Source organism: Neovison vison, chromosome 6, assembly GCF_020171115.1.
Source record: "Neovison vison isolate M4711 chromosome 6, ASM_NN_V1, whole genome shotgun sequence".
Classification (NCBI taxonomy): Eukaryota; Metazoa; Chordata; class Mammalia; order Carnivora; family Mustelidae; genus Neogale; species Neogale vison.
Genome location: NC_058096.1, coordinates 82,395,076 through 82,407,006, shown reverse-complemented (window position 1 = coordinate 82,407,006; position 11,931 = coordinate 82,395,076).

Below are 11,931 nucleotides of genomic sequence, written 5' to 3'. Positions count from 1 at the left end.
TTTTAAAGCCTGAAAAAGAGCCAAGTGCTTTGCTCTCTCACGTGTTCCTCCCCATCCCCAGCATCTTGCGGGGAACATGGGCCTTTTTGGGGAAAGGCCACCATCAGGCCCCAGCCAGCCCCTGGGGAGCAAGATGGGGGACACTGAGTTCACACACACTCCCCCTTCCAGTCTAGGGCTGCAGTAGGCACTCTTTTCTTCGTAGGCCACTTGCTCCATTAAAATGGTATCTAAAATTAAATTTTATGACAAGTTGATATAAAAATGGGTACGATCCAGGCAGGGCCCATTACTGCATATTCATCAGGAATACTTTTTAGGATTTAATAGAAATTTACTTTAAAAGAAATGCATGCTGAGGAGCACTTTGGGCACTAGGGGGCAGCACGAGCTCACGAGATGCTTATGGGGCCCCGGGTGGAGGGGCGGCCTGGTAAATAATGGGGAAAGACAGAGCAATGACTCCCACCGCTGACTCACAAAGGGCTTTTGCTTCTCATAGAGTGTCGTGTTCGCTCCTCACATCAGCCCCAGGAAGCAGGCGGGTGGGGCTGGAGTTACGGCCCCACTTGGGACAGAGAAGGAAGGCTCACCCTGGGAGGCCCCGTGGGGCGCTGGGTCACACGGTGGCAGAGGCGGGCCCAACTAGAATTTCCTGGCTCCTCCTGCCATGCTTCTCTTTCAGACATTGAGCTGGGCTGGATACTGAGCAGACAAGGGTAGGGCCAGAAGGCCAAACCTCCAACCCCCAAGCCTCCCCTGCCACCACTCCTCACCACCAACTCTCTGGGAAGCAGCAGCCCTCCTTATGAATCCAGGCAGAGGAGACCCAACATTCCAGACCCAGGCCCTACCCCCAAGCTCCCTGGGGGCCAAATGTGCCTTTGTTCATTCCCTAGGCCCCGCTGATCCACTGGCCAGCCAGGAGCAGGCCTCTTAGGTGGGAGAGACATTCACTCTGCTCCATGAAGGGTAAGCAACGCCAGAAGCATACAAAAGGCATTCACTGTGCAAAGGCTAAAAGAAGAAATAAGCACTAGAGAGGCACTGAGTGCCTGGCAAAGGCACACAGCAGAGAAGGAAAGACCAGAAACAAAAGCAAACAGAGCACAGGCAAGAGATGATGGGATCTTGGAGGCTGCTTTCCCACGTCCCAGGGGGAACACCCAGCCCGTGGCCTGATGGAGAGCGCCAGCTATGCTTGAACAATAGGCCTTTTTCTCTCCTCGGCAGCTAAGCACACACCCAGGAGGAAGAGAGCCTGGCTCACGCAGGCCAACTCTGCACTGGGATCTGGACTGAAGGGGAAGCTAGTTTACAACACAGATAATTTGTGTTCAGTTTCCTTCTTTCAAGGTGAGGGCAGTGCCTGAGCCCATGTGATAAATAAAAGGTAGATTTCTTTGCTGGATGAGCAGAAAAGGGTTGTTCACTTTTTCAGGGGAAACACGAGAATCCAACTGAATGGATGTGGCAAAAGTCCACAGAGAGTTCCAGAGAGCATCTTTGTGATTCAAAGGAGCCAAGAAGGTTCTGGAAACAAGAAGTCCCTGGTGAAGTGTGGCCAGGGCTGAGGCAAGGGGACACAGCATTATGGGGACCCTGGGGGCTCCAGATGCTCCAAGGACAGAGGTGACATCCATCCACCAAACAGCATCTGTCCTCAAGGTCACCAAATAGGCAGGAATCTCTCCCTATGTCAACAGAGTGACACCAGTACTCGTCTGGCAGGCCCACCTCATGGAGGAATGACGACAGGCTTATTGCATGGATGAAGAGTCACAGTTCAGTTGCTGAGTCTCCACAGTCCAACCCCTGACTTCCCAGGGATTGGTGGGTAGAGGTGACAGTCCAGCCCAAGTTGGGAGGAGAGGGACTGAAAAACCTGCTCAAGAAAGGACAGGAACCCTCATCAGAGGGCCAAGGCATTCATGAAGCTATGTATTCAGTACTCTCCTGGGAGGGAGCAGATATGGCAGTTGCGAGCCACCGGAAAAGACTTATCCATAGAAGGCTTGCCGCCAGGGGCAGGCTGAGCCAGACCCGCTGTATTTAGGAACTCCATGATAGAGGGTGATTGACTTTCAGAACTGAAAAGGACTTTTAGGATGGCTGCTCTGATCTCACATTGGCACAGGAAGGGACTTTGGAGGAAACAGTGTCAAATGCCAAGGTGGCCCAAAAGGATGGTGTGACTTGCTAAAGGCTCCACAGGACCTCAGGGAACAGGAAGAAGCAGCCCAGCTTCCTGATTTATGGCCCAGAGCTCTTGCTGGTAGATGACACTATCTTGAAAGTGGAAAGTAAAGGGAACCTAGAGGAGTCCTGGGGAGCTGGGTGTTTCATTGGGCCGAGATTCATTGGGCCAAGGATGCAAAATGAACCTTAACTTTGAAGCCAGACTAGAGAAGGCAGTAGGCCACTAAAACACTGCAATTTATCAGAGTAGGTGGAAAATCCAAACGCACAAACCAGCTCAAGATCACGTGACAAGGGAAGGTTGCGGGAAGGACCTGTGTGACACAGTGTTTGAGGTTCCTTCCATCTCCCTGTTCTGAGGGCTTCTGCTCTAAGAGCCTGAGGTTCTGAGGAGCTAGGAAGGAGTCTGTGTGCTGACTTGAGAGGGGAAGTACGGAGGGCTGTGACTCATGCCCCTGCAGCTTCCCTGGGCCACTCCAGCAGCTCTGAGTCAGCAGCCATGTCTGAGATTGGCACCATTGCTCAAGGCCTTCTATGGTGACTCAGCAGAAGGGGACAGGACGATGAATTGCTCTGCTGGGAGAGGCTGGTCAGCCAGAACCTCCCACCTGTGGCATCCAGGTCCCTGCTCTAGGAGGAAAGCAGAAGGCTGCTTGTCGTCCTCTGAGGCTCCCATGGTGCAGGCTGTCGGAGTCTCCATGGCCCAGGGCAGGGCTGGGTGTTAGCCATGTCATTAGAACAACTTCCATTTATTTTCTTGAGGTAAGCAGCCAGTTTTCCTCAAGTACTTATTATGCCAAAGAGAAAGGAGCATGGGGTTTAGATTTGGAAGACAATGTAGGAGCACACCTATTTCTATAATTTCACAGATGAAGAAATTGAGGTATGAACAGATTATGTGCTTTTTAAAAAATTTTTTTGTTTTGTTTTGTTTAGATTATATACTTTCTCCCAAGATTACTTACAGCCTCTTTCCTCAAGGCCACCTTTATGCTAAATGGTAGGTAAGGGTGCGAGGGCTCTCAGAGATATACTTGGGCCTATCCTATGGCAGGCAGAATAATGCTCCCCGCCCCAAGATGGCCTCCCACTAATTCCCAGAACCTGTGAATATGTTGCTTACATAGCACAGAGGACTATGCAGAGGTGATTAAGGATCTTGAAGTAAAAAGTTTATTCTGGATTTTCTAGGTGAGTCCATCGTTGTCATGAGAGTCTGTCTGAGTGAAAGAGGGGCAGGAGAGGCAGAGTCCAAAGGAGATTGGAATTCCCTCTGCCGCTGGCTTTGAAAATGGGGAAGGGGTTTCAATCCGAGGAGTGTAGGCAGCCTCTAGGAGCTAGACAAGAGAACAGATTCCTCCCTAGAGCGTCCAGAAGGAACACAGCCCTGCTTCCACCTTGACTTTAGTCCAGAGAAACCCATTTCTGACCTCCAGAACTCAGAGAAGAAATTTGTGTCATTTTTAAGCCACAAAGTTTATGGTAACGTGTTCTTGCAGCAGTAAGGAACTAATACATGCCTTTCTACCTTTCCATCCCACTGCTATTTAGTCTGTGGCTTTAAGGAATAGGTTTGAATACTAATTTGCCACCCCTTGATGTCGACTCAGTGAGATACAAAAATAAATGATTTGGAAAATTACAGTAAAAATACCACTTCCTGTTCGTTCAGTAATGAATGGTGTAGATGCTTGATCAAGTTGGACTCAGTCATACATAAAAAATAAATAACTTAGTATTTCTCTCATCACCACCCTTTTAGGTCCCTCTGTTGAATTATTCTTCCACTTCCCTGGGTGAAATGCTGGGCATATCCTCAAGCTTTTCTGGTCACATTCGGGTGTGATTAATAAGCATTTTGTTTCTAGGTATGGAAAGTCCAGGTTAGTCTCACATCCAAGCTGTAGTCTCTGATCTAGGATACAGCTTCTTCCTGCCCTCACTGGGGCCTGAGGAAAATTCTGCCTGCAGAAGGGCAGAGGTGTGCTGGGAGAAAGGCGGTTAGCTTCCTAGTTTCCCACTGGATTCTCCCGTTACTCCGCTGCTCATGCTCATGTTTCTGGCTCCGGCCCCTTCCCAGTGGCAAGGTAAGGGGCAGGAGGACTCTCCTAGCTTGGAGTGTGGCAGACATTCCTCAGGGAGCATTCTGGACATGTCCAACCACACAGTCCCCTGACAAAACATCCCAGTCACTGGCTGCCTCCCCCCAGCTCTTCCCTCAGTCCCTTACCTCAGTCCCCACTCATGGCACACTCCAGAGAGAAGCCAGCTCTTTTAGGAGCCCCTCACTCCGTCTTCTGGGGTGGGGTCTCTTTAGCAGTCACACCCCCCACAGTCTCCATTGGACCCAAGTGAATGCACCTCTTTGCTTTGCCTAGCACTGGGGTGCACACCATCCAAATGCAGCCCGCCCTTCCCACTCTCCTGCCCCAGGCAGCACCAGCCACAGCCTGGAGCTTCGATTTTTCCAGGTAAATTGCTGTCTTGGGAACTGTCCTAGGCAGCGGGGCAGTGAGAAGTCACAGTAGCCATCAGTATGTCAAGGTAGGTGAGGGTTAATTATTCCTTCACAGTTTTGTCACTAGCTTATCATGAAAGCTCTTTGTTTTTGCACAAAAGATTCATCTAAGGGAAACATCTTGGTGTTGTAGAGGCAAGCTTCAAATAAACTCTAGGGTTAGCACTAGACAACCAGATTCCTTCAAACCAATTCCTAGTTGTGGGACATTAGAGATCCAGCTTCTGGTGCCTTTAAGGGCACCGGCTATAGGCCCCCCAGACCTACACTTAATCCATGCAAGTGTGACAAGAGTCGTAAATATTTGGCTAATCCACCCAACTTGAATAATTTTAATTTTGCAGCATAAAACCCATTTTAAGCATTCATTATGCTAATTAGGAAAGCCCCTGGCGTTGCTCAAAGATAAGGTGACTGTGTATCCTGGGGTAGCTGTTTCTAGAGTACGGGTAAGGCTAGAGCTCAGCAAACACATGCGGCATCACCTGCCTGTGTTGGAGCATTTCCGATTACGTTACAGACATCATAACAGGCAGGCTCCAGTCTTTCCCTAAACTCCTGATGACACAAGTCAAGTCCTCCTAAGAAGCCTCTTCCCGCATTCTGTCTCAGGTCTGTGAATGCATGGGGCTCGACTATAGTTTCTGAAGCTCTGCCTTGATCAACCAGGAGGGAAGATGTCTGTTTCCCTCTTGCAAGACACCCGCCTTCCTCTAGTGTTCTCTCAAAGCCCCTCCCTGCACTTGGCTCGCAGTGGAGGTTCATTTTCTCAGCACACTGATGACTCTCCCTAAACAAATCCCACTGCTCTCCTCCCCATCAACTTCCTCCTCTTCTTTCCACACCCCTGTACAGGGGATGGGCTCAGGGTCACGAAGCTGGGTTTTATGGGTTACTGCTTAGCAAATTCTGTGTGGGGGGTCTAGCTTCTCTACATGGAATATGTCGGGGCCACAAAATACTCCTGTTTTTAGCTTTGAGGGTTGACCTGAAATTCTGTAGTTGTCAAATGGCACCCCTCCCCCCAGCCCTCCTCCTGCTACAGAGCAATGGGATTTGTCTTGCTTCCCTTTTAAATTGTCAAGGCTGAGTTTGATACCTGCCCAAAGTAGCTCCTCCTCAGCCCAGATTTCAACCCCCCCTGGGACCCATCTATCCCTCTGCTTCCCTCCCTCTTCCCCTCTGCTAATTTACACATAGCCTCTCCCTTCTGTTTTCTTCCCTGTTTCGCTCCCTGCTGCTGTTCTTTTGCCCTTTGCTTCAACCACTCTGACCTCAGGTCATCTGCTTAATGCTAAGGCAAAGTTATCCTGAAGGAAATAATTTTTTAAAGGTTATAAACTTTTACTGTAAGTTTCTCAGCAGGTGGTTACACAAAAGCATGGGGCAAACAAGAACATTCTTCCCTGTGAGAAGTCACAACAGCAAAACACACAGATGAACAGAACAGCTTTTCTCTTTAATGATGATGAAAGATCAATCGAATGACATCAGATCTACTTCTGATCACAAGTTCCACAGAATCCGGAGAAGCAACGAAGGCAAGTATTCAACACAAACACGTCTATTTTCAGAAGAGACTCCTGATGGCTGAAGGAATAGGAACAAGACACAGCTGAAGGAGAGTCTGAGTGCTCTTGGGGTTGCTCTCTACAGAAAGAGTGGGAAGCAGATAGCCACTCCCCTGAGAGCGTCAAAGTGTCACGGCAGAGGTCAGAGCAGAGTTACACAGATTCATCAGAAGGGACAAGTTGCTATCTGGCCTGGAGGATCCAACTAAAACCTCCTGAAGTATACTGATACAGGGGAAAGCCTGCCGCAATCACAGGCCAGGGAGCAGGATGCTGGACACAGAGAGAAGGAAGAGGCAAATGATGGCCATGGCCATCCTGTGGTGCCCAGGAGAGGAGAGGGAGTGTTATTGCCTGCAGACTTGTGGCTGGGCTACTCTGAATGAAGAGATGATGGTGGATCAAGTAGCCAATAGACTCTGGGTGATGCGCGTCCAGAGGAATTTGATGTTTTTGGTTCATAGTTTCATGATCCCTACCATGAAATATACAAATTGGGTTACCTTAGCTTGATATCCTTCAGCACTTAATAAAAAGACTTCTGATGAAGACCCGCCTTTCTTTGTGACTGGGAGATGATGGGCGGTAGACCCACACCATATTATCGTTTTGGGGGGACAAGGACAGTAGTGACTCACTGCTCAGTGTAAACAAAGAGGTAAGACCTTTAGGTCAGTCTCAGTCTTTGGACCTTGTACTTAGGATGAAAGAGTCTCAGAGAACTTCCTTCCCTTAGAGCAATGGTTCTAAGACCTTCATGTACATCAGATCACGCAGAAGGCTTGTTTTGCTGAGCTCTACTCCCCAGGTATCTGATCCAAGAGCTCTGTGTTTTCAACAAGCAAGCTCTGAGGTTATACTGAGTTGTGGGGCTAGGGACCACACTTTGAGAACCGCTAAGAATTCCCTTTGCCCCCACATCTAGGCTACTCTCCAGACCAAGTGAATCAGAATCTCTAGGGGCTGAGGCACAAGCATCAGTATTTTTTAAAACTCCCTGAGTGTTTCCAAAGATGACCAGCTATCAGATATACCACTCTAAGCGAATGATTTCTAAGTGAGAGCCTGACATAAAAACACCATTGTTTGGGTAAGAAAGCACCATTTCCTATCCTGTAATAAAATAGAACAGGAATAACTGGGGAATGGGTGTTAACACTGTTTTATGCTGCTACTGTGCCAGGATTAAATTACTCCTTCCAGCAACCATCCCCATTGGACAGATGGATGAGCCTGGAGCCCAGTGAGGTTAAGTAATTTATCTGAGATAAATTAAGTAATTTATCTATGTGCCTAGTGACAGGGCTGGGTTTTGAACTCAGGTACCTCTGTCTCAGGTCCCTGCATGAGGCCTGCACCACAGAGCCCTGTGTGATAAGTCCATAGGAATCTGTTAAATCTCTACTCTCACTCAGTACTTAAAGTGAAAATGGAATGAACCCCATCATTTATCAAACTGGGTTAGAATCCTGGTTAGGCTTTACCACGCAATCGTGATATAATTTGAGTGAGTCCTTTAGCCCCTCTGAGCTTGTTTTCTGATCTGGAAGATGGGTATAAATGTGCCTACTTCATAGGCCTGCTGGGAAGGCTAAAAAATAAAAAAAAAATTGCCAAGTCCTCCGTACAGCACCTGGCACTTACCTGAGTTGCAAGAAATGTTCTTCCCTTCCCCGTCTCTGTCAGCCTTTCCTCTAAGGGTCCTAAGAACCCAAAAGAGTTTTTTTGGTTCTTTTTCCCAATTGCTCCTTGACTGACTTTGAAAATACAACTTTCCTCACAACTGACTGAACAAATAAATTTGGGGGGGAATGAGAAGTTTTCCTGCTTGATGGAAGGAAGCACAGATGTTAGGCTTCGTTGAACAATGAGGTGCACACTCACGACACTTGAAATTGAGGAAATCTGTGCTACTAGTCGAGGGGAAGTAAGGAGTGATTTACAAACTGCGGTGTTCCAGGGATCCCTGAGCAGCTGCCCTGCGCCAAGGGTCGGGGGCTGGGTGGGGCACCCACAGCTGCAAGGTGTGCTTCAAGTCAGTTGTTACTAATCAAGAAAGTACTGAAGCTTGTGACTCACTCAAACAGTAACACGGTCAGCTAGAGAGGCTTTCTGGAGGGGAGGGCGGGAGCAGAGCCTGGCTCACTGGGATGGTACACAATTCTGGGTGGGACTTTGGGAGTCTTGCTAGTGAATGTCACCCAAACGCAGGCCAAAACGAAACGTGATTGCATATGCCATTTAAGGCAGATCGCAAGAACATTTGAGGCAATCTAGAATAACTGCCTCTCACTTCTGAGAAGTTTTGAGGGGAATCACTAAAGATACAGTTGCCTCAAAGATGGGATAAATAAATCAAAGGAAGAAAAATCTGGTGCTGGTTGTGGGCCGGCGGGGGGGAGGTGGGGGTTGGATACAGAATGGGAACAAATCCAGAAAGCCTATGCTAGGAGAGAGTCTTGAAATTGAGCGGAAAACTCAGAAGCTTGGAGACTCCTGGTCATGAAAGCAAAAAGTACTGTACAAGGCATTCCATGGCTTTCATTAATTAATAAAAGAAAGCAGAGCCCAACTTTATTCTAGTACTAAAGTCCAAGTGAAAATTAGTGGCAAGGGTTTCTTACATTAGGCAACAAAATGTCTATGGCAATTTTACAGAGATTTTAAAGTTGTTCTTCACCCGAACATTCCTTAAAATGATGCTGGGTAAAAGTTTAGGGACATAACGTTAAATTATCTGAGAAAGTATCTCTGTTGAGCACCAGAGTGATCTAATCAGGAAGAAAATCTTGTGATTCCAGAAAAGGAAAAGTTTAGAAAACTACAAAGGACCTTATGTATTACCATTGCTGACTGTTTCGACAACATCCAACCCCGTTTTATTTTCAATTTTTTTATGTAGGCTCCACACCCAGTGTGGGGCTTGGACTCACAACCCTGAGTTGGAGAACTGAGCTGAGACCAAGAGTCAAACACTTAAACTGAGCGAACCAGGCATTCCTTTAACCAACCCCCCCTCAAAAAAGATTTTATTTATTTATTTGACAGACAGAGATCTCAAGTAGGTAGAAAGGTAGGCAGAGAGAGGGGGCTAAGCAGGCTCCTTGCTGAGCAGAGAGCCCAATGCGGGGCTCAATCTCAGGACCCTGGAACCATGACCTGAGCCGAAAGCAGAGGCTTAACCCACTGAGTCACCCAGGTGCCCCCCTTTCATTCCCCTTTTAAGTGGAAATACAAACATCATCTGAGAGCACCATTTAGTAGCTCCTTAGCAAGGGTCTATTGAACAGTGAGCAGTCTGATGTGTATGTAAGATATGCAACATGCAGTCTGTGGAAGGGAAAGAGAAGTGCCATTTCGTGCTTATATTTGGACAAAAGGTGTGGTGGTGAAAGGAGTTTGTGCAAATTCCAAATAGATTTTCAAATCTAGAAAAAGAAATCCTCAGTTATGGACGAAGCTGTATTTCAAACAAAAACTGAAATAGCTTGCTTTCATTTCTGGAGTCAACAATAGCAAAAAGGGGACCTGTTTTGAATTTAAAAGAATCTGGGTGAGCCAGAGCCAAAAACAATAGAATTACCATAGTCTTCCTAAATTTATTATTATAATTATTAAATACATCAGCTTTTTTTTTTTAAGTTAAAATTTAAATTCAGTTACTTAACATATAATGTATTATTAGTGTCAGAGGTAGAGGTCAGTGAGTCATCAGTCTCATAAAATATCCAGAGTAAACTAGCTTCTTAAGGGTAAAGAAGGCTCTGGGATGGTCAAATTGTGGCCCAGGACACCCTTCATTATGAAACTTGGCCTAAGGGAGCTTAAGAAACCTTTAGAGTTGAGGGCAGGGCTCAGGGGCTCAGCCCAAGTGGCCAGCATCCCAGCAGGTGCCTCCTGGGTCACCTCCCATCTGGAAATCCAGGCCTTTCACGCTGGCCACAAGCCAGCAGCCTGCCACCTGCAGTCCTCTGATGCTGCTTGGGTCGCTGAGCAAACACCGGCTGTTTGCAAAAGTACGAGGTTCAATTTTGTAAGAACGGGCAAACCAAGCACTGAAGCACAGGAACACAGACACAGGGGCCTCGGCTAGACTAGGGGCCGGAAAGCTCGTCTGCCTGCCGGGGGTCCAATGGCAAAGGCAGGTCCGCAGGGTTCCAGGGGGAGGGAAGGCCCCCAGTGGCGGGCCCAGAGCCCCGTTCTCCCCCATGCTGTGCACCAGCTTCGTGGGAAGACTCAGCCGCAAGTGGACCGTGCAGGACTGCGGCCTCAGGCTGCTAAGCAGCCCAGAGCTCCGTCCTAGGTCGCCGCTTCCCAGAAGCGCAGTGGGTCCCTACCGTGAGCCTGCAGGTCGGGTGACCCGGAACGCACCGAGCCGCCGCCAGCGCCGGAGGGCGTCGCTCCTGCAGAGCTGCCGCGACCCTGGGACTCACGCCATTCTGCGAGCGGCCTAGGCCGGGCAGCAGCCACAGGCAGAGGGGCTCTGGGCCGTGCTGCCGCCGCCATGACAGCCCGCAGGTCACGCCGGCCGCCTGAGGCTCATTTCCCGCTTCCGCGTGGTGGGGGTACCGCGCCGAGCACCTGCGCGGAGCACCTGCGCGCAGAGCACCTGCCCGCGGCCCTGCGTGGGAGGGTCCTGCCAACCACAGACGGTGAGAGTGCTTCGAAAATCGCCACCGGGGCCCTTAACTCAGCGACTTACCCCCTCGTGAATCACAGTTCCTTCTTGATGCCTTTCTAGATTAAAGGAGAGTTGATTTTGGCCTTTGGGTTTTCTTAGCTTCTTATCCCTTATCCTGACTCTGTAAATGTTACCTTTGTTTCCCACGCCTAGAAGAATCATGTGACCTGTGGCTTCCTGTTTCTCCTCTGCTGTTGGTAAGTCCCGTGCCTATACAGTTCTGGAAGCCTATGGCCATATATAAAATTTTTCTGGACAGGGCCTGCTTCAGAACCACTTTTCTGTTCTGTTCTTCAAACATTTGGAATGGAGTTAATGGTGAAAACAATTTCAGGTGTTTTAACCTTTGCATGATAGTACTTTTCATCTTTTTTCAATGTATAAAAGCAAGTGCATAGTGACATAAGCCTATGCAATTTTATTAATAGATTAACTTTATGTAATTTTGTACCCTACATTCTTCATTCAATATTATAACATAACTGTTAATATTTCCCCACATCTCTTAAAAGTCTGTATGTAGGGGCATCTGGGTGGCTCAGTGGGTTAAAGCCTCTGCCTTTTGCTCAGGTCATGGCCCCAGGGTCCTGGGATCGAGCCCCGCATTGGGAATCTCTGCTCAGCGGGGAGTCTGCTTCCCTTCCTCTCTCTCTCTGCCTGCTTCTCTGCCTACTTATGATGTGTCTGTCAAATAAATAAATAAAATATATTTTTTAAAAGACTGTATGTAAATATTATTCACAATGGCCATTTCTCCACTTAGTAGGCTATATCATAATTTACTAAATCATTTCCCTATTGTTATATATCTGAGTGGTTGTCCGTTTTCCACTGTAATAATACTGCAATGAACATCTTTTTTCATGAAGTTTTTTCTGTTTTTTATTTACCTCCTTAGAGTAGATTTCTATAAGACGAATTTTGGGTTAAAGGCTATGAATATTTTCAAAATACTTTGATGT